Here is a 22,198-nt window from a genome sequence, read left to right on the forward strand (position 1 = left end):
GATCTGAGCAGGATCGGGTGCAGCCGCAGACAGAAGTCAATTTTGGGACCCTGGATTAATGTGGAGATTAGTCTCAGTGAGCTCTTTTGGAGAGTCAATCAATCAATCAAACCACATTTGTAGAGCACAACACTGTCTCCTCTAGGGGTATCTGGGCACTGTGCCAAAGTCGAAGGGTTGAGGAGTGTTCCCTAGTGATGGAGCAGACAAATGAGATTGAGATGCGATCAACTGTAATCTGCGTGGTCCTTTTGAACAATACTCTGTCAGCATGGGATTTTCAGGCTCAGGTTGCTCACATGTTAATTTTATACGGTTGCTCGGAGATAAGTGTGCAAATTTATTAACACTAAACTTACCTTCCAGGATTTATTGAAGTGAGCTTTATTGGAGTGAGCTTTGAGAGAAACAGTCTATTCAGTGTCTCACATTGGATAGGTAGTTTATTTCTTCTTCTAGTATGAACAAAACAACTTCCCACCTACATGAATGACAAGTGAACTTTATTAAATATGGCTCCAAAGTTGGAGTTGGCACTTTGAAGAGGTCTCAATTTGTCTGATTCAGTGTGAGTTGCTCATCCATACCAGGCTTTGTGTGTGCATTCTGGTGGTTGTAAACTGGATAATCCAAATGGCATAGCAAGGGTGCCCTGGTTCACAATGCATGCAAGGAAAATGGGTCAGTAAGCACAGAGTTTCTTAGTAAAAGACAGCCATAATTGATCTCTTTGGTCCCCTCACATTCCTGTAGGCCAGTGCCAGTACACATGCTGAAATATTGACAGCTAAACCCCTGGATTATTCAGTAATAAATTGGTAGCCTTGAGTACCTGAATGCTGGCAGAAACGCTGGCCTTGAACGTGGCAACCTATTTATTGATAACAAGGTGGCCCAGTCTCCATTACTTCAGTGAGGCACAGAGTGGCCCTCCAAGTTAAAAACCCTAAGAGAGGCCCCACATGGCATTCATTTCAGGCACACATATCCAAACATAGAAATGTGTTTCCAGGAAACTGTGTTTCCAAGGAAACTGGTGTTTCATAATCCCCACATCTCTCCTCTTGCCAGTTTTTATTTAATTTCCACTTAGAATAGATTGTAAGTATGCGGATGTAGTACGTATACATTGATCTCGCCATATATCTTATATTTTCCATGTGATGTGTGGCTGTGAGCCTGACAGTAGGAATAACTTTACGTCGCTGTGATGCCTGACAACTTTTCAATGTTCTCCAACTTTTACTCTAGATAGATTAAAATTATATTTCTAAATATCCAACAAACAATTACAGGTCTCTTTTCGAAGGTGCACAATGTCTTTGGACTAGAGGCAGGGTTGAGGTGATTAGGAGTGACAGAGAGAAAAACATCTGGGGTACACTAGAATCCGATGGAATCTCATGCAGATGTGCAGTGCCAGATTAAACCCTGTGGAGACCCCTAGGCAGTGGAAATTTCGGGCCCCCTCTCATACTATCTCCTAGTACCCAATGCACCAGATTTGTTTTACAAACTGAAAGCTACCAGAAAATGAGCTTTTAAGAGACAAACTGCTTCACAAATCCAATGTCTCTGGTTTATGTACTTTAAGTTGTTAATCGGTACATCACATTAATAAAGTATTTTCTCTATAGAGTCTTTAATGTAAAGTTTTTGTTTCTTTGAGTTGATTAAATGTTTTCTATGTTTTGGAAACAATATTTAAGAAAGCTTGATTATAAATTTCTTTCAAGATCAAACCAATAATATTTTGACCCGTTGTCGCGGGGCCCCTGAAAGGAGTAGGACCCATAGGCCGGTGCCTTCTTTGCCCATTTGGTAATCCGGAACTGCAGATGTGTTGGTTTTTGTATGATTCCTGAGTTTGTAAGCCTGTAAACAATTCATCTCCAGTTCTTTTCCTGTGTTCTGCACATCTTTAATTGTAATTCTGCAGTGATCTAAAGTAGGTGTTTAATTCTGGTTTTGTATGGTTTGGACCGTGCCCTACACAAGGTCCATAATGTCAACGTCTACATTTATGCTTTGTTGAGAATAAATGAAAGAACGCTTGCTAACAAGTAATCAAGTGAGCAGACCTGCATCAGGGACAAGATTAGGGGGAGATGTCTGCAGAACCGCATTACAGGCATGAAGTACCAGATAACCATAGAGCATGCAGTCGGTGATAGTACATGTGATTTTATATGAGAGGAAGGTGAGCTCAGTCTGTGCTAATATTAAAAAGAAACATGTATCATGTATAATATTAGGACTACCTCTGTGCCTCCTAACTATAAAAGCAATCAGACTGATACATGGCTGTGCAGGCGATTTCTATCTTTCTATTCACACTAGTTCATATACAGTGGCATAGCTAGGGGGGCGGTCTGCCTCGGGTGGCACTGTTTTTGGGGGCAGCGGAGGTGAGCAAGTCTTGTCTGTCGACTACCACCATCCCCCACGAATAAGTCATCCGTTGGCCTCCAGACCCCGCTCCTTCCCCCGGAACATGTTGTGGTCGGCCACCAGGTACCCCCCACCCACTCTTACCGGCACCGGGTGGCAAAATTAGGGACCACTCCGGGTGGCAATAGGTCTAGCTACGCCACTGTTCATATAATTTATTTATCTGGGTTTTTCCATATTGAATTTCAGTGTGCTTGAAAGTGCGAAGAATTAGTACATGCAGTGCCATATAAAACATTCTACATCATGCACGTAAGACATTTTGTGTAAGGTCTGCATGCAAAGATATGAAATTGGTATATTGTCAATTAGAGACAAAAACCTGAAGTTCAGAGTAAGTGTGGACTATGCACCTTTTTGAATTGGTTGATATCTCAATGGTTAGCATCTAGTGCTGAAGTTAGCATCAAGGAACCTCATGCCACGCTCTCTACTATACAAGTGCGAGTGGGACATGCGGTAGCATTTTTAGTATCAGTCAGTGCACAAAGATAATCTATAGGAAAATAATTTCTGAACTTCAACAAACACATGCTAAAGAAAGGTACACACAGTTCCACTTTAGTGCATTTGTGGTTGCAGGGTAATGATACAAAAGTACTATCGCTTAGCCGTGGTAACCAGTTTCCATGACAACCTCAAGGTTTTGTCATTCAACAGCTTCAGCATCCTTCTAATGGTAAGAAAGTCTGGGGGATTGCAGTGATGCTTACACCGACCTTCGGTTACAAAGTACGAATATGCTACCCTTGTACACTGTGCTGCTTTACTAGGCTGAGGAATGCATTCTCACGTGTGTGTCTCGCGCTAGATGCAACACAAAGGTCGTGACCTTCAGTTCTCTAGTGATAACTCGTCTCCTCGCTGCTAATTGGTTCCCCTCATTAGAGCCGGTGGTACCTCCGCCATACATCTCATCTATTTCAGCAAAGTGCCAAACATGATATTGTGCTGTAACGTGCTCGAAAAAATAGACACATTGCCACATGTAAATGCTTTACACTATAGATGAAAGCACGGTTCGGATTGGAGAGTAAATCCGTCGACATAGATTGCTTAGTACCAGTTTAAAGAGTGTTTGCCACTGTATTTGGAATTTCCAACCCCCATGACATTGCAATTAGGGGGCCAAAGGCTGGCATGGGGTAAATGTCGTAGTCTTTTGACAGGACGGACACAGCAAAGGCAGTCGAAGATTTAACACCATTTTTGGTACAATGTGGCGATGTAGTTGCCGTTCTAAAAAGATGTATCTCTACTGGAACAGTTAACATTTAACGAATACAACGTTCCGATCGATGTCTCTTTTAGTAACCACGTGGGCACCAAAACGGAGAAATTCATTTTGCAATGACTATAAATAACAGAACGTATTTCTATAAGAAGCGCAGTTATGCATTTGCAAAGCTTTCATGTTAAATATTATCAGTGTAAGAGTCAAATTATGTCTATTAAAGTTGCCCATATTAAGAGCAATTATAATAACTTGTTTAAATATAGCGCTTCATACCATACTTCTGCTCTTTCAAGCACAATAAATAGCCACCTTTGCTACTTTCAAATTCAGTGTCACTCAAAGCAAAAATGATAAATGTTAAATTGGCCTTGCCAGGATTCAAGCTGGTGATCACACATATCAGGGCTTCTTTTAGCGACAAGCGTTCATCTCACTGAGCCCTTCTACATAACTTGTAACATCAGATTTGGCAATGCTACTTCTACAGAGTTGCAAGAAAACAATTGTCCCACCCATTGCAGATCTTACTTTGCAATGTTGTCCTAGAGTACCATGGATGGTTCATTGGTAGATGTTACAAACTTTAAAAACAACTTATGTTAGAAAACCCTGTACTCTGAAGTTTTGAAAGCTCACAAGTTGTGTATTCCAAACTGTGCTCGTAGCACCAGGTTTCTGTTTTATAATAAACAACAATTTTTAAGTTGCATTTCAGAAATTATTTGTGGTTCTGAGAGAGATAGGCTTGGGGACAAGTGTGTTAAATGGATCAGGTGGATGGACGGTTGTTCTGAATCCAGAGACTGAACAGGGAAAATTGAATCAGAATCCGGGCCTACAGAGCATCTCACCCCTGCTGTCTGCCTTGGCAATGGAACTGATAGCAGCAACGTTCAGGCAAGGAAGTGATAACTGTGGAATCAGAGTTGGAGATGAAACGCAGAAGATCTAACTGTAGATGGACAATGTCCTGCTTTACTTATGATACACACCCAAACTGGATAGCTTAAGAAAATTTGGGAAGAGCACGACTTGCAGGGAAATTATGCAAATTTTGCATACAGCCACATCCGATGGGATGAACTCGCCACTTTGGCACTGAGGTGGAAATATGTAATGTTCAGGTTCTTTCGGTGCTTATATTTATCATACGGATGGTGAGCTAATGAATGGGAACATGGTGAAAGTCATAACAGGGATCTGAGAGTTGGTCACTTTCTGGAAGAAGGTCCCCTTTTGTCAAAAGGCAGAATAGCTTTATCCAAAATTATATCCCTTCTGGAAGTGACGTACTTGTTTGCAACTCTCCCTCTCTGCCTAGCGAAAAAAATATTTACCATGTCAAATGGGATACTGATCGTCTTGGTGTGGGGGGAAGCACGGATGTTCCCTTATTAAATTACTGTTGCCGTCTGGAAAAGAAGGCCCAGCGGTACCCAGTTTTGATTTGCAGTATATGGTGGTCTAAGTGCAATTGTTAGCTGAATGAGCAGCAGATGCTGATAATGTAGAACTAAGATATGTAGGCGGTGCATGCTGCCGGGAAAACATATAGAAATGCCTGAAGGAGCCGTGTAGCAAAGACATGAAGTTCTCAAGTTTGATGGGAGTGGTGAAGTACTACTGAAAAATATTTTTTGTTCATACTGACACAAAGGTTTCATATGCCCTAGAGCCATTATTATGGTCCTTGCCGGCGTTCATTAAACTGGCTGAGCCAATAGATGCACAGGTTTGGATTGGGGCGGGAGCAACTACTATGGGGGACTTATTTGAAGATGAGGGTTCTGTTTGCATCAAACCCTGACCCAGAAATGTCTGCTTCTAGTACATTCATTTTTGACCCATAATGCATTGGTTAGGCTAATCCTAGAAACATGGGAAGAGTACCTATATGCACCATAAACGCATGGAACATTGTATATCTTAACTATATTAACAAGTGGCAAATGTAAAAGGGGTGTGACTCACATGTATAGTGTGCTGGTCTCACAAAGAAAAAGGTTGCTAATGTTACTTAAGTAGACTTTGGGAAATGATTTCACTGAGGAAATACAAGATTGCAAATGGCAAGGGATCATAGGCCTCCTGAAGCCGGTGTCCAGAAAGGCGAGGTTTGAGTTGATACAGCACCACTTTTTGCATCGTTTATACCTGTCGCCCAGTAGAATTCACAGAATGTTTCAGACAGCTTCAGAAAGATGCCCCCATTTCACAGTGGAGAATGCAGATCTACAAATGTTTTGGTCATGCCCAATGTATCACTACACTGGGTAATATACTCAGTCAGATTGGTCAGATATCTGGTCTAAACATTAAGGAGGAACGTAAGACCTGTCTTTTGAGGGTTCTGCCAACAACTAAGAAACATAAAAAACAGCTAGGTTTGATGATTTAGCATTAATAATGGTGAAAAACAGATTGCAATGACGTGGAAAAGATGTCATCCCCTGTCGATGAATAAGGGCCCAATTTAAGATGTGGTGGACTAAGAATTCTCCATCGGCCTAGCGGAGGACTCAACATCCACCAGGCCGAAAGTACTCCACCTTCCAAATTTCGAAATGACTGCCAAGCTGGCAGGAACCATTACTGTCACAGCAGTTCCTGTCAACGTTTTTATAAGATTGACGCACAGTGCTGTCAACATGACGGAGTCGTCCGTCAAACGTATTGTTTTTATTTTCAAAAATACAATCCTGAATATTATTTTATTTTTGGATCAAAAAATCCTTCCCTTGCTATGGGAAGCATTCAGGCTTTTTCTGGCAGTGACAAGCAGTGAAAATTGACCTGTATGTCTGCCCATCAAAATTTGGTGGGCGGAGATAGAGGTCAGCCTACGACGGCCCATACTCTGTCAGGCTATCAGAGGGGTGTAACCATAGGGATGACAGAGTAGTATCCACTGTGATTGCACCAAAGGTCCCCCACTTTTAAATCTGGTGGGTCGAGAATTATGTCGGTGGTAAGGATACTCTGTTGCCTTTGCGATGGAGTATCCTTATGAGTAACAAATCAATCAGGCCCTAAGCAAAGAAACAAAATAGGGAGGTGGGCTGAGGCGAAAACAATGGTACTCACAGATTTGCAGAGGAAAGCCGGCTCTGTTTCCTGTATCACAAAGTGGGATGTGTTTTTTCCAAGATGATGAAGAATGATAGAAGACCACCATGCACGGATGGTATAGTGTAGACCTAGAGAGAGTAAAAAGCAAGAGGGAACTACAGAAAATGGTTGGCAGGGACAGCAAACGTGTTTTGTTTATGAAAATGAATGAATAATATTAAACAAAATAGTTTATTTTCACAAACTAGGTCTAGTTTCGAAAAGGGTGTGATTTATATCAGGATAGTTGCCAAAAAGAGACAATGTCCCATCACCCCTCCTGTGCATTTGCTGCCTGATACAGAGGCAAAATAAGGAAGCATCCCCGATGGCTGAGGCATAGCAGGCAGACACCTATTTCGCAGCTGTGACGTCATCTGAAATTGCACTCCGGTGGCTAATCAATTTATGGTGGCTCATAGGATGCCAATTGTGCAGGCATCCCTTGGCCTTTATGGTCAATCCTACATAGAAGTCTAAGAAAATGTTGTTGACAAGCTGGAAGAAATTCCTAGTGTCTTAGGAATTATTTGGAAATTGTACCCTCATTTATAGAGTGCATTTAAATTATCCACATTGATCTGAGGGAAGGTGGTTTGGAGTTGGCAGAGTCCGAGGGGCCGTCAGCCACAAGGCAGGGGCTTTGGGTGGTGCGTCAAGGCTGTATCTATGAGTGAAGTAGGTATAACTGAAAAGAATCAGAGGAAACTGCAGATTTTATTTCCTAAAGGGGCTCCTATCATGTCAATTTGTAACTCAAGATTTGGCAGTCCATCAGTCGGTGAGAAAGACTTATGTGTGTAGAATGTGACCTGGATTCTCGTTTACTAGATGTCATTAGAACTGGTGAAATCACTCCGCTCCAGAGTGATCACTGGAATTATGCCAGGACCATTTGAATGCAGGTGAAAGAAAGCAGGCACATTAAATATGTGCGCAGAATAGATCAGTGACAGAATATTGAGAACAACAATATAGTGTGGACAGAATTACATGTCAAAAATATTGAGGATCAAAATTTCAAGAAGGTAAGTGCAAATAGGTATGTATAGATTTACTATTTTAACTCCACATCTGCATTATTTGAAGAAATATGTATAGTCAAGGTTCAAATATATAGAGCTAAGAATAGTGAAAATTGAATACCGATAAAAACTTACCTTCACGATATTCTTGTCCTCAAAATTATTGACACCATATTTTGTTCACACAATATTTTGATCTTGATATTTTGTCCAAACGCACATAGAACAGCCGGAGAACCACTTCACGCATTGATGAACACTGGATTGCAAATAATACTAAACTATGAAGGAATATTTCCCCTTTAAACCAGAGTAAGATTTGCACACAAGGACCCTAGTCCTGATGAAGGCTTCACCAGAGTAATCAAAGTGAAATCTCCCTGGAACATCTTTTCGAGATTAATGGAAAACTTTTAATTTTAAAAACTGTAATATACAATTTTTTTCTTGCACCCTCCTTTTTCATGTGATGGATCAAGACTCCAAGGACTTGAGTGAAATGTGTGAAGAGTGATGGTGTCTCCATATACAATGAGGAATACAGTACCATCTGCCACACATTAAAAGCATATTGCAAATCTCCTCAGTAGTCTGTGACCTTATATAGGGAACTTAGCTTTTAGCCTAGTTTCTTTATATAGTTACAGAACTCTTCAGTGACAATATCCCTACAATGTATGGCAGGGCGAGTTACCCCTATTAAGGTGACGATTCCGATCCTGTAAAACCCGGGTACGAACCGTCGGATGGAGCGTTTTCTCCGTCCGACTCATACCCGGCAAAAACACCTTACAAACCCGCAAGTACGATTCGTACAGAAACACAATTTCCGTACGAATCGTAAAAAACACCGACCGGCTAAAACATACCCACAATTCCGATCCGGGACACCGCGTACGCGACATTCGCACGGAGTCAGGCAGCGTTTTACGGACCAGCAAGTACGATTCGTACCCACAGCACTTCGCACGGCAATATTTTTACGGGACCCAAAAAGTGCCGGAAAAGCTAAGTATGCCACGATGCACGGCGAAAAGGGGGCCCGGTTCGCACCGTACCCCCATCCCAACACATTCGCGCCGTACCCCACCCCCCCCATGTCTGCGCCGTACCCCAGCACCCCCCCATGTCCGCGCCGTACCCACACCCCCATAGGTAAGGAGCGTACCCCCACCCCCGTAGGTACGGCACGTACCACCACCCCCGTAGGTACGGCGCGTACCCCCACCCCACCCCGTAGGTATGGTGTGGACCCCCACCCCACTCCCATATGTACGGTGCGGACCCCCACCCCATCCCCGTAGGTACGGCACGTACCCCCACCCCACCCCCGTAGGTATGGTGTGGACCCCCACCCCACCCCCGTAGGTACGGTGCGGACTCCCACCCCACCCCCGTAGGTACAGTGTGGACCCCCACCCCACCCCCGTAGGTATGGCGCGTACCCCCACCCCACCCCCGTAGGTACAGTGCGGACCCCCACCCCACCCCGTAGGTACAGCACGTACCTCCACCCCACCCTCGTAGGTACGGTGCGGAGCCCCACCCCACCCCCATAGGTACGGTGCGGACCCCCACCCCACCCCGTAGGTACGGCGCGTAACCCCACCCCACCCCCATAGGTACGGCGTGTACCCACACCCCCGTAGGTACTGTGCGTAGCGCTGGGGGTCAGCACCGTACCTACGGGGGTGGTGGTACGCGCCGTACCTACGGGGGTGTGGGTACGCTCCGTACCTACGGGGGTGGTGGTACGCGCCGTACCTACGGGGTTGGGGTGGGGGTATGCGCCGTACCTATGGGGGTGGGGTGGGGTTCCGCTCCGTACCTACGGGGGTGGGGTGGGGGTACGTGCCGTACCTACGGGGGTGGGGTGGGGGTACGGCGCATACATGGGGGTGGGCTGGGGGGGTGTTCGGCGCGTATGCGGGCACATGTTTGGACGTCTCCATGGTTGCCATGGGAGGTCGCTCCGTACGGTGTTTTTTCCATACAGTTGTGCATTCGGACGGACGGGACGGATCGTACTTGCGCGCTCAGACTTCAGTTTACCGATTCGTACGTAAAACTGTCCGGGGACGTGTCGGACACTGTTTCCGACCCGAGGACGTGTCAGGGAATTTTCCCAGTGCGATTCGTATGTATTTTTTAACATACGCATCGTACTTGCCAGTTTGTACGGGACTTGTACGATTCGTACGGAAAAAAATCCGGATACGATTCGTACGGGGAATATTTTTAACGGCTCGGGATCGGAATCGGCCCCTAAGTATAGAAACCTCAGTCCATATAAAAATTGCTTATAAAACAAATAATGAAAATCAATCATGCCAACTATATCTAAAAACATTATAAAACATTTTACACTGCAAAACTACATTCAAATCTTTCTGACACAGCACCTTAAGTATGAGTAATCAATTACAAGCAATTATAGATATATAACTGTGAATAAGGGGGATGTTTTTCACTGTGGTTTTCTGAGCGCCATTAGATAGACAGCCTTAGTGAAGCTTGACTTGTCAACGATGTGTCTCAGAACAGTGATGTGAAAAACATACTTCTTATTCACGGTTTACCCATTTATAATATTATTTTGTTTATAGCCCACAAAACCATCTACCACTGTTTCAAACATATACAGAGGGGTGGGAAATTATGAGGTAGTCATGCATAACATGGCCTGATCTCCAAATGTAAAGAAAAAACATAGCCTCCTGCCACCCACCCCAACTACCCGCGACACATGCCCTCGCCCCTTGCCAAAGTGAAAAATAAATACCTGTCCTCCTGACACCTTCCTCCTCTTACACCACCTTCTGTGTCATCTGGACTCTTCCCTGCCCAAAGCCTTTCTTTCCTCTCACATTGAGAGCGGAGAGCTGGCAATACGCTGACAGAAGATCTGTGAGAGTGGCTTGTCAATGTAAGTTATATTGTCCTACAGAGTCTTGAACTTACTGAGTAGAAAGTTGTGATTGCAGCCAGAGCCCAGCCCATATTCTCTCACTTCCCTCTTGTCTGTTGAGATGTGCTAGAGGTGGAAGGAAGTGGGTGAGACCGCTATCATTCTGGCACCACACTTCCAGGCAATGTGGTTGGTAAACGGAGAAGTGAGCACTTCCCCTGATGATGTTGCAACATGTTATGTCACTATAGTGAATAAATGAATTTCAATCTAGTTGTTCATGTTAAAGGCATCCTATGCTAGTCAATTTAACAAAGATAATGAATTACAGATTTTATATAACAATCAATTGCAATTCACACAATTGGAGTTTTCAGTGAATATAAGTAATTCTTATTTTCTTCTTTTGGGCATTGCTTGGCTCGGGTTAGGGAATTACATAGTGGTATGTACTGGTCTCCTGATCTCTAAGTGTAGCCTGGATTGTTCAATCTTCTTGTGTGCCATTCATCCCTCAAGATGATAACCAGACAACCTCTATGATCTCTACAGCAGGGTGTATAATACTGATCTGAAATTATCCCTAATTGAATTTTTAGGCTTTTCCCCTGCCTCTGGCCATTCTGATCAGGAAGGGACCCTAATACAAGCAGGTTATTGACTGCCATGTTATTTTCAGTTGGGCGTTACTTTAGTTCTGAGGCAATAAAATGGGAGCCTGTGACCACGGGCAACAAGTTATAGAGATCCATGCCCATTAGAAGGCAACCCTTTTTTAGGGGGTGCTTGAAACAACAAATTACAGGAAGCTACTCTGGTCAGAAGACACAATAGGGCGTAGTAGAGAAAGAGCTCTAGCCCTCGCCAGGCACTGCTTTAGCAATGGTTGGCTCAACCGGATCTCCAATTGGGCACTCGTTGTAGACAAACTCCTGAGCAATCATGCATTACAAAATGGCCCTAGCACATGCCAAGCTATAGAGTTCGCACAAGACCTAATAAGGATTCAAGCATCTGCCTCTTGTTGTGCAGTGGAGAAGAACCATACCCGGAACTGGAAACTGGCCAAGAGGCATCCAGGAAACCCAGATATCCAAGGGAAAGTGCTTAAACAAACGTTTCTGGAAGATGGTATGGGAGGATAAAATAATTTTGGACAGAAGCATAGAACCTCAATAAAAAGACTTTTGAAGGATGGTCAACATTTTGAACAGAGCCCTCACTGCTCCATTATGTTCAATCCTAACGGAAACTAGCTGAGTTAACTTCTTAGCTGAACATTTTAGACAATCCACAGAGGTCACTTTTCATCTGTCCTACAAACAGGGAATAATAACTTCAACTACACTCACCAGCTTGGGTGACGTCACACTTATCTTCTCCGAAAACAAAACACGCAATTTATTCTAAAAGTGCAAGCAAGACGAGGCTCAAGATCCAACGGGCATCCTTTTGGCCAGCAAGACTGATGACAGATTTTAACAGAGCCATGTAGCAAGAAACTATTCATGAGTCTTGAAGGGCTTAATAATAGCCCCAATTTTCAGAAGCGGTGCTTGCCACCGGATGAAAAATTACTCTCTGACCACCCTCTTTGATGCCGAGGCTAAACACTTTGCAGGACTGATAGTGGTGCAATTACTTCTTTGGGAAGAAAATAAACACATTGTCCACCCTAACCAATCAGGGTTCACACAAGGAAGCGGCACGGCAACCAACATCCTGTCTCTATTGCTAATAATAGATAAGCTTAAATTGAAAAACAAATGCTCTGCCTTTGCTCTGTGCCCTTTAAGGCTGTATTCGATAGAGTACCGCACAACCTCCTTTGGCAAACACTGGCACTCGGGGCATCCAGCTCACCTTCTAAAAGCAATACAGATGCGATATACGGGCACCTGGGCAAGCGTGAGAATCTGGGATGGCTCTTTTCTGTCCAGGTAAATAGAAACCACCCAGGGCCTAAAGCAAGGCTGTGTTTGGTGCCATACCTGTTCATCCTCTTTCTGGCCGATCTGACCCCTGCCTTGGATGCTGTAAATGCTCACACACCTAAACTAGGAGACATGCACATTTTGAACCTTCTGTATGTAGATTATGTGATTCTCCTCAGTCAGACAAAAATTTGTTTGCAACGTATCATTGATGAACTATCTCAATATTCTATAGTCAACGGCATGTCAATAGACCAGAAGAAAACCAAGGTCATAGTAGTGAGTTACAGGATTAAAAAAAAGACACAAATGGCATTTGCAAGGCCAACAACTGGAGCCTGTGAAAACCTACAGAAACCTAGTAGTTCTATTTGATTACAGGGGCTCCTTCCACTGGACTTGCTGAGGAAAGGTAACGCCTTGCTTCTTGCCTTCCGCACCTTATAGAAAACAATGGGTGGCCCAGGCTACCTGCCACTGCTGAAGATAATAGCTGCAAACCTTACACTGAGCATCTCTTACAGAAGCAAAGCCCTGAGACGTAGAGACACATCAACCCTAAATTCGATCTCCATGAAAATATTCGGATCACTTTTTCGTCACCTAACGCTTCGCTGGCCCAGACAAGGCTTGAGTTTGGTCTAACAAATCTACTTATAGCAAAAAAAGGGGCTTACATTAAAATATGGAAGCAAATAAAGTCCTTCCCAGCAAACCAACTAAATGAAGATTCCCCTTATCATTGGTACCTAGACTTGGCTATTGACAATCTGGGTGTCCAGCCATTATGGGAAAGGGCCCTACCTCCAGCTTTCTTTAAAGAATTGATTAATGGTGTGATGAAAAAGAGTCGCTATCCTCCACATCTCATGCCTGGATGATCTTAAACGGGTATACAATTCTACAACCCCAGCTTTATCTGGAGGCTGGGTGGTCCAGGCACCTAAAAGCTCATTTTATGAGATACCGCTTTGGTCTTCTCCCAGTCCAGGCCCTCATTGTGCCCTGGAACCGTGTCATCAAAAAGGCTTGCTGAAGATTGTGTAAATCTGGGGGGAAAAACATAATTAATCTAATATGCCTGTGCCGTGCTCTAGTGAAAGAAAGGAGGGCACTGCTAAGAGCACTTTTTAATCAACAAGGCACCCGCTCCTGCAGGCAGGGCGTGATCGCATGTTTTTAAGCTAAGGACCCCAGTGTGAACTGCTGTTTTACAAAATTATAAAAGCTCACAGTAAAAAAGCTGCAAACTTGTGATTTTTTTGCTGCCTTAAGCTTACTTTCGTTTTATGGATCTTCCCCTCTTACCTGAGACTTCCAATACGATCTTCATGGTGCCCTCTCGGAAACTACCAACTTTAAAGCCCAGGCGGGTCTGTTGGAACATCGAGGTGGCTGTCTTCGAATCTGACAATGCAAGCGTTTGCTTCTTAATAATGAGGCATAACAAAACCATACCACAGCTGCCGTAAAGGTCAGTTAAGATCAGCAGATAACCTACACTGCACCTTAAATCTTTATTATCATCCGACCTCTTGGGTGGTACAGATGCCCGTTTAGCATGCACTTTAAGATTTGATATGTGCCTCATTTATACACTCGCTCCACTGTTAATACCGAAGTCTGCAACCCTGCTATAGGTTCACTGTGCTTCTGTTGCCAATCTTATCTTCCACAATCATTTGTGAAATGTTAAGCTGTCAATAGTTTGTAAATTTTCATTTAAAGATTTGAAGCACACTTTAAATTCGCATTGGTATTTTTTTCATGTAATTTTTCTTCTTCTTTAATCACATCTGTCAACTGTAATGTAATGTAATGTAATGTAAGGAGTACTTTTATAGCGCTTCTATCACTCCAGGGAGTATCTTGGTGCTCACCCAACCCAGATGGAGGGGTTGGAAGGAAAGGAGACAATTCACGCTAAACACTACATATTTACCCCAGTGCTGTACAAGCTGCATCGGTCAGAGAGAACACCCAGGTTTTTACTGCCTTCGTAAACTGAGTTTCATGAGACAGGGATCGTAAAGAAAGGGGGAGCTTATTCCAGGCCTTGGCACCCAACACAAAGAGGGATTTGCCACCTTTAGTTGCTAACTTAAATCTGGGGATTATGAGCAGATTCTGACCCACAGACCTTAGGCAACGTGTCGGGTAATATCGTCTAAAACCATTACATAGATATTTTGGTCCTTGATGTTGAAAACCCCCTAAAGGTAATTAACAGGATCTTAAAAAGAATCCTTTTACCAATTGGTAGCCAATGGAGCGCATTAAGTGCTGCTGAGGCTGATGACTTGCGGGGCCAACGTAGTACTAAGCGGGCCGCTGCATGTTGGAGCATTTGTAATCTGTAAAGTACAGATTTATTAGCTCCAGCATATAAGCTATTACAGTAGTCTAACCTGGAAGTGATTAGGGCCACTGCAACGTTTTCCTAGCTGGCAACGGAAGGAGATCAAAAAACTTCCTTAAAGCTTTTATTATATGGAAGCATGTGCCAGCTACGGCAACCGCTTGTTGTTTAAAGGATAGTTGGTTATCAAACTTAATGCCCAAATTTCGGGCAGATGTAATGGTGTTAGGAGGGGCTTCTGCATCATCAGGCCAACAGATTTTCGGGGAAAACAAATTTTGCTTTCCAAATGGCAGGATTTCAGTTTTTCCGGCATTACATTTAAGGTGATTATTAGTCATCCAATTAAATGTTGCTGCCAAGCACTCCTTAAGATTTTCCTCAGCGCCAGACCGCTCACTGTCCAGTACTAGGATGAGCTGAGTGTCGTCAGCATATGAGATTGTACTGATCTGAAAAGATGCGATCAGTTTTACCAGGGGAACCATATTCAAATTAAAAAGTATAGGGCTTAGACTCGTTCCCTGGGGGACTCCAGAGCTGAGGACCTTAGCTTCAGATTGATAATGACCCAGCACTGTGATTTGGCGTCTGTCGCTAAGGAAATTTCTAAGCCAAGCCAAAACCACCCCACCTACTCCTGCGGCAGCCAACCGGTCTATTAAGATGTTATGTGAGACTGTATTGAAGGCTGCCGACAGGTCAAGTAGGATTAAAACAGCCTTCTTTCCCTGGTCGATGGCCATACGAAGGGTCTCTGCTGTAAACAGCAGGGCAGACTCGGTAGAATGTTTTGACCGGAACCCTGACTGGTTTGGATGTAAAATATTGTTTTCTTCCAGGAAGCTCGTAAGTTGGTTATTAACGAACTTCTCTGTCAGTTTGGACATCACTGGAAGCAAGGAGATCGGGCGTAAGTTAGATAGGGTGGTTGAGTCGGCTAGAGCCTTTTTCTGGAGAGGCTTGACAGCAGCCAGCTTCCAGTCGTTGGGAATATCACCCGTGGTTAAAGATGAATTGATGATACCATTGATGATAGGATTAATTGCTACTACTAGGGTCTGTAAGACCAAAGGAGGGCATGGATCAAAGGGGGATCCAGCTTTACTGGCAAGAAAAGCCTTAGAGGTATCTTCAAAGGAAACAGGGACAAACGTTTCCATACAAGTAGGGAACTTCTCCCCCTCTATTCTTTCAACATCTCCTGAAATAGAGGGCACTGGAGGGAAAGTCCTCACGATATCAAGGATTTTATTTTCAAAATAATCTGATATCTCATTGCAGAGATTTTGAGATGGAGGGATCTCCTGCAATAGAACTGATGGATTCATAAAATCCTTTACTATCTTAAAATTTTCTTTTTGCCCTTGACCTGCAATGGAGATGGCCTGTGAATAGTGAGCTTTCTTAGCTGACTTTATAGCTGCATGGTATTTTCTTCTAGCCCATTTATAGGCATCGCGGGCGGTGACCTCATAGTTCCTGCGCCACCTCCGTTCCAGTACTCTTAATTCTCCCAATTCTGTTCTCAAAACAGGTGAGAACCAGGGGGCCCTCCTTTTAGTTTTAATAGAACTTACATTCTTAGAGCTGGTAGGGCCTAACCGGTGACCTGCCGCGGTCATCCAATCACAGAGGTTTTGATTATCTGCAGAGGTATTGCCTGTTAGCACCGGTATGCTAGTTATAAGAGCATCTATCACATCAGGTCTACTAGATAATTTCTTCCAGTTAGGTTTGCTGGTTAAATTAGGAATTTTAATATTATTTGTGACGGTGACCATAGTTCTATAATTTAATGAAATATGAAAAGGAATAAAAAAATGATCGGACCAGATCTGGGGGCAGGGTGGTTTAACTACAAGCCTAGTAGAGTTGGAGCAGATACAATCCAATAAGTGACCTGCTGAATGTGTGTGTTCATGAATCAAAAGAGTGAGTCCAAGTACATTAATGATATCCATAAAGCACTCAACTCCTGGATCGTTGGGGGAGTCAAGGTGCAGGTTTAAATCGCCCAATACTGTAAAGTTGGAGAATCTGAGTGCTAAATTGCTCAGAACTTCTCCCACAGTTTCCAGAAACTCTTTTGGGGAACCCGGAGGGCGATAGATAAGGGCACCCGAAAAAGTGAATGAGTCATGGATACCCAAAGAAAAGGCGAGCGCTTCCGCTCCTTTAATGTCAGCCAGTTCATGGGAAGAACATTTTAAGGAGCTACGATAGATAATAGCAAGGCCTCCTCCCCGCTGTTCAATTCTATCCAAATGCTGGATAGAGAAGCTCTGCGGGAGGCCTATGGCAAGGTCAGGGTTACACCAAGGCTTAAGCCAAGTTTCTGTAATCAAAAGCCAGTCAAGATTGTTGTCAGTAATAAGATCATGTATATTCTGAGAGTTTTTACAGAGCGAACGGGCGTTAATTAGTCCACCTCGCAATACCGGAGAATTAGAGGGAGCCTTAATAATGGGGTCAGTAGTTAAAGCAACTTTATCCTGATCACAACATACCGGATCGGGCAGGGTATCAGGGCCTAACACCTTATGGCAGTGTGAGACAGGTACAGTACATGAAGGCACGGATGCAATCGACATACCTGTAATAGTGTGAAGTAGATGTTAGCTCGTACGAGGTCTCCCGCCTCCGCGCCTCCTTAGCGCTGACGGGCAAGACTCTGGCCCGACTCAGGCACGAGTCAGGCGCTACCGCTGTGCGTCACCGCTGCGCGACCAAATGGGAGGGTTAAGTAGTGTCTCCCCTCACCTCCGCCTGAGCACTAGAGCGCTCAGCGCGATGGCGCCACGAGACTTCTCCGGCTACCCCCAAGATGGCGGCAAAACACGACGAGATCCACAGATTCGGTCCGCTAAAGTAGCGGTGGGGGCACAATTTATAATGCGGGAATGTGGGCAGTAAGTCGGCTAAAAACAGGGAAAAAATATCAAAGAAACTAACTCAAATAGCAAAATAGGGTACTAATTTAAAAATGCAGGTAATCTCCTAAACCAAGCTGGCAAGTATAAAGCGCCGCGATAAATGAATACTGCTTTCCCTAATATTGTAATCATTTTATGGTGTCATCGCTATGGAACTAAACTTTTAATATGTTTTATAATGTTTTTAATGTTGCAAAGGTTTTAATTCACCCAGCAATATCAATAAACTACTACTACAGCTTGCTCTGAGACACAACATTCTTTCAACAACAAATTGCAATCATGAATATGCATTTAAGTTTTGATTTTCCTCATATTATTTTTCCATTTCTTTCTTTATTAAGGTGTGAGCTTTCTGTTCGTACACCCACTCCCTTTTCCTAAATTCCGTGTTCAAATTTTGACGTTTGAAGGGTTCCTTCGTGTCCTTACTAGTTCATAGTATTAATGTAATTTTGTATTTATTCATGTATTAACCCCTTGTGTGCCCCGCCCTTTCCACGCCCTGTGCCGGGCGTTTCATTAGCGGGCGGGGCTCATGACGAGATAGTCTCGTCATGGGCACAGCGCAACCGCGGCCCATGACGAGACCATCTCGTCATGGGCACTCAAGGGGTTAAATAAAGTATATAAAAATAAACAGTTCTTCTTGTATCCATCTCAGTGTTCTATCTTTTGTTTACATATATACATGGGTGTAAAGGGTTAGTGAGCTACAAAGGTTTTTCATGTGAGCAGAATTTCTACCAGAAAATGCTTAATGTAAAACGAAGAAGACAAAAACGTTTCAATCATAAGCCATGATTAATATGTATTACAAATCACAAAGTGGGGGTAGAATTATACATCCACAGTATGGACCAAAGAATAAAAATCCCTTAAACAAATCAAATAAAAGAACATTTACAACATAATTGAATGCAGGAGATCTAAAAGTGGAAATTCATTACAAGGTTAGAAAAGTGCATACACAGACTGGAGTTGTCAAATATTCATTACTACTGTTCCTTACAGATATAATAAAGTGCATGGACTGAATTTGTACCAAAACCACATAAATTCAACAGAAAAAGAAAAAAACTTTCAATCATCAACCATGATTAATATGGATTACAAATCAGAAAATGGGTGCAATTATTTCTATATAGCATGTACCAGAAGTAACTATTATCTCCAATCAAAGTAAAAAGACTTTGAAAAAGGAAATCTAGAGCATAGCTAAATGCAGGAGATCTAGAAAGCAAAAATTCTATTATCTCTAATCAAAGTAAATAACTTTGAAAAAGAAAGAACATTTTCTTTTTTGAAGCTTAATGGTGAGACTTGAATCCTGAACTCAATTTAGGTCTTCTTGTTGATTTGGTGGCCCTTTTTTGTCCTACATCTCAGTGGTCATGGACATACGGCTCCTGAGTAGTTGTGATGGGCTAACATAAGTTTAAAAAGTATTTGACTAAGAATTGACTCAGCCACTACATAAACATTTTTTAATTGGACATGATTTGAATTAATTGTTAATCTTGTTAACTAATTGGCTGTTTCTGTAACTGTATCTGTAAATCCACCTTTTAACATTTTTTATGTAAATACAATTTAATATAATTATTATCCTTATCCAAACCCTAGAACTGTACTGAAAAGTCAGTTGTGATCAGGACAGTTTACCTCTGTTGAAGTCCTTGCTGTCCAAGGCGCTGAGTCTGAGCCTGACAGGCATGGGACCGCTTTGCTAGTGGCAGAGCACAGGTTGGCCCTGCTGAACAATTACTGTCAAACATGGTTGTTTTATGTTGAATTTCTGGCTCTTGTAGCTTGTCGCTTAGCACATTTGATGCAGCAACAAAATGTGTTCAGAGAGTTCCAGTGAGTGGCCCTGCGATGGCTAGAGCTCAATTTGTCTGATGAAAATGCAGCATCATCAGTTTGACATGAAGAAGGTTTCTGGTTAACACTCACATTTGGACCTCGAATCAGAACAATTGCAAATTGTAGTTTGAAAGTCAAAGCATACGTTTAAAGTATATGTAATGAATGCAAAACTTATGCAAAATACAGTGCATTATGGACAAATAAACAATTTTTTTTCCTAGCCTTTACTTTGTGCTATGTGGCACTCACATTAAAATAACAAGCATCGGCAAAGCCAAGCGGTCTGGCACTAGCCACCAGCTTTTTGGCTGTGGCAATTCTTGTTGTGTTCTGTCATTGTTTTTGCAAAACGTTATTGTTGAGGATGCTGCCAGACAATGTAAAAAAATATTGGTTGAAAGACAATGTTTTTTTGGTCTGCAACAAGCACGCATTACCATAGTAGTCCCTGGTACCAAAGACAACTACTTTGTTTTTGAGTGTAGATGTGAAATGGCAGCATACTGTAACTGAGATTGCAGACAGTCAATGTCTGAAGGTGACTGACTCATTCCTCCAGGATGCATGCTGGAGTGGGAGGAAGAAAAATATGAAGGACATAACAGACTAATGGATGAAGTCTGGCTGAAAAGCCTTATAACTATGTTATACACATAGGGCCTGATTTTGATGTCAGTCAAGCCACCACCGACAGGCTGTCAGTGGCAGTACGACCGACCGACGGGCAATCAGTCCAACTGCCGCATTACAATTCAGGCGGTCGGACCGCAGAGGTTGGGGGAAAGACTGCCGCCTCTGACAGGATCATCTGATTGCGATGGGGTGGCTGTCAGAATCGCAATCCCGAATGGAGGCGGGGCCAAAGCAGGCACTGCTATCAGGATTTCGATTCCCATTTCCAACAGCCTTTTCATGCTGGAAAGACTGACATGGAAAGGCTGTCTGAAACAGACTTTGGGAGCCCCAGACAGTGCTCCCGTCCATCATGGGCCACTGCTAAGTGGCCCAGAGGGCACATGTAGTGCCCCAACACACAGCCCTGCACTGCATGCCATGCGCCATCAGCACCGCAGTGTATGGAAGTGCAGGAAGTGCCCCTCTCTATGGCTTGTGCTGCAGCCCTATTCCTGGGCCGCAGCACAAGCCGCCGTGGAAAGGAGCACTTTCCGACCACCAGCACAGCGGTCCTATAAAAATGCGGCAGACAGACCGCCTCAGGCTTGTCAGGCGGTCTCCTAAGCACCGCAATAGCGGATGGTGGTCTGACCAACTGTCAGCGTAATGACCCTCACAATATTATTAAAATCTGAAGGTCCTGGATAACAGACCTAAAAAAGTCAATTGATCTGGGGTGGTCTGACAGCCTCTTGCATTTGATAATGCTTTTAAAATGTTTTTTAAAAAAAATAGATAAGGAGGGTTGAAAAAGACAGGTAAAAAGGGAGATTTCCAAAGACAAACAGAAAGAGTTGTATTGATAGATAGAGATAGATAGATAGATAGACAGATTTGCAGAGATAGCTTGAGAGATACATAGACAGGTATAGATAGATAGATTTTCATAGATAGATATATACGAACAGCCAGGTTGCTAGATAGACAGGTAGATAGGTAGATTGATAGACAGACAGATAGAGAGACAGGCAGACAGGTAGATAGATAGCCAGCTAGACAGATAGGTAGATAGAAAGATAGACAGACTGACAGGCAGGTGGACAAATAGAAAGATGTCCGGTAGATAAATAAACAGACAGATGGGGTTATGAAGATGGATAAACAGCACAAATAGGACAGGAAATTGGAAGAAACTGCAGAGCTAAAATTAGTAATATGAACGTTAAATGCCCATATAAGAACAACACAGAAGAGCATTGAAAGCAAAGTATAAATACATACAAGCAGGACATACAGACTAAATTGGTTTACAAATATAACATTGGTCCTCAATTAAAATGCATACCAGCATGACATACAGGAGAGAAGTTACAAAACGGACTTAGCTACGTGCACAATAAAGAAATATTGCAACGTCATGAAGAACCATCTCAAATGGAGATGATTTGCCATGTTGTGACATTGCAGGAGTCTGATAAACAAAGGCCACTCCAAAATGAATTTACGACATCATCAGAAGAAGACAGGAACTGATAAAGTTGGAATGTGCCCTGTGCTCAACATGGAGAGCTGACAGAGAGGCCCTCCTATGACATCAGACTATAAACACCAAGGCATCTCCAAAGCAACAGAGTAAAAACAGAAACACTGGCACGTAAGAGAACTACCTTAGGTGTGGATGTGCTCCAAGTGAAAGAGCAACATGCAGTGACTTAAAGTGCCAATATCTAGTGCCTGATGTGGGCTGATTCCCTTC

General features: G+C 43.2%; 1 protein-coding gene and 1 long non-coding RNA gene across 4 annotated transcripts in view; one reads left to right on the plus strand and one right to left on the minus strand.

Annotated features, from left to right (window-relative positions):
- Positions 1-10,727, minus strand: part of LOC146805840 (uncharacterized) — a 57,164-nt gene extending 46,437 nt beyond the window's left edge. Inside the window, exons 1-2 of the long non-coding RNA XR_014967920.1 lie at positions 10,604-10,727; positions 6,773-6,885 (exon numbers count right to left, since the gene is read on the minus strand). This is a non-coding gene — a long non-coding RNA (uncharacterized LOC146805840). The remainder of the gene's footprint in view (positions 1-6,772; positions 6,886-10,603) is intronic.
- Positions 1-22,198, plus strand: part of GRM5 (glutamate metabotropic receptor 5) — a 967,034-nt gene that overhangs the window by 351,989 nt on the left and 592,847 nt on the right. The gene's annotated exons all lie outside the window — the stretch shown is intronic.

The sequence above is a fragment of the Triturus cristatus genome, chromosome 8, assembly GCF_964204655.1.
Source record: "Triturus cristatus chromosome 8, aTriCri1.1, whole genome shotgun sequence".
NCBI classification, from domain to species: domain Eukaryota; kingdom Metazoa; phylum Chordata; class Amphibia; order Caudata; family Salamandridae; genus Triturus; species Triturus cristatus.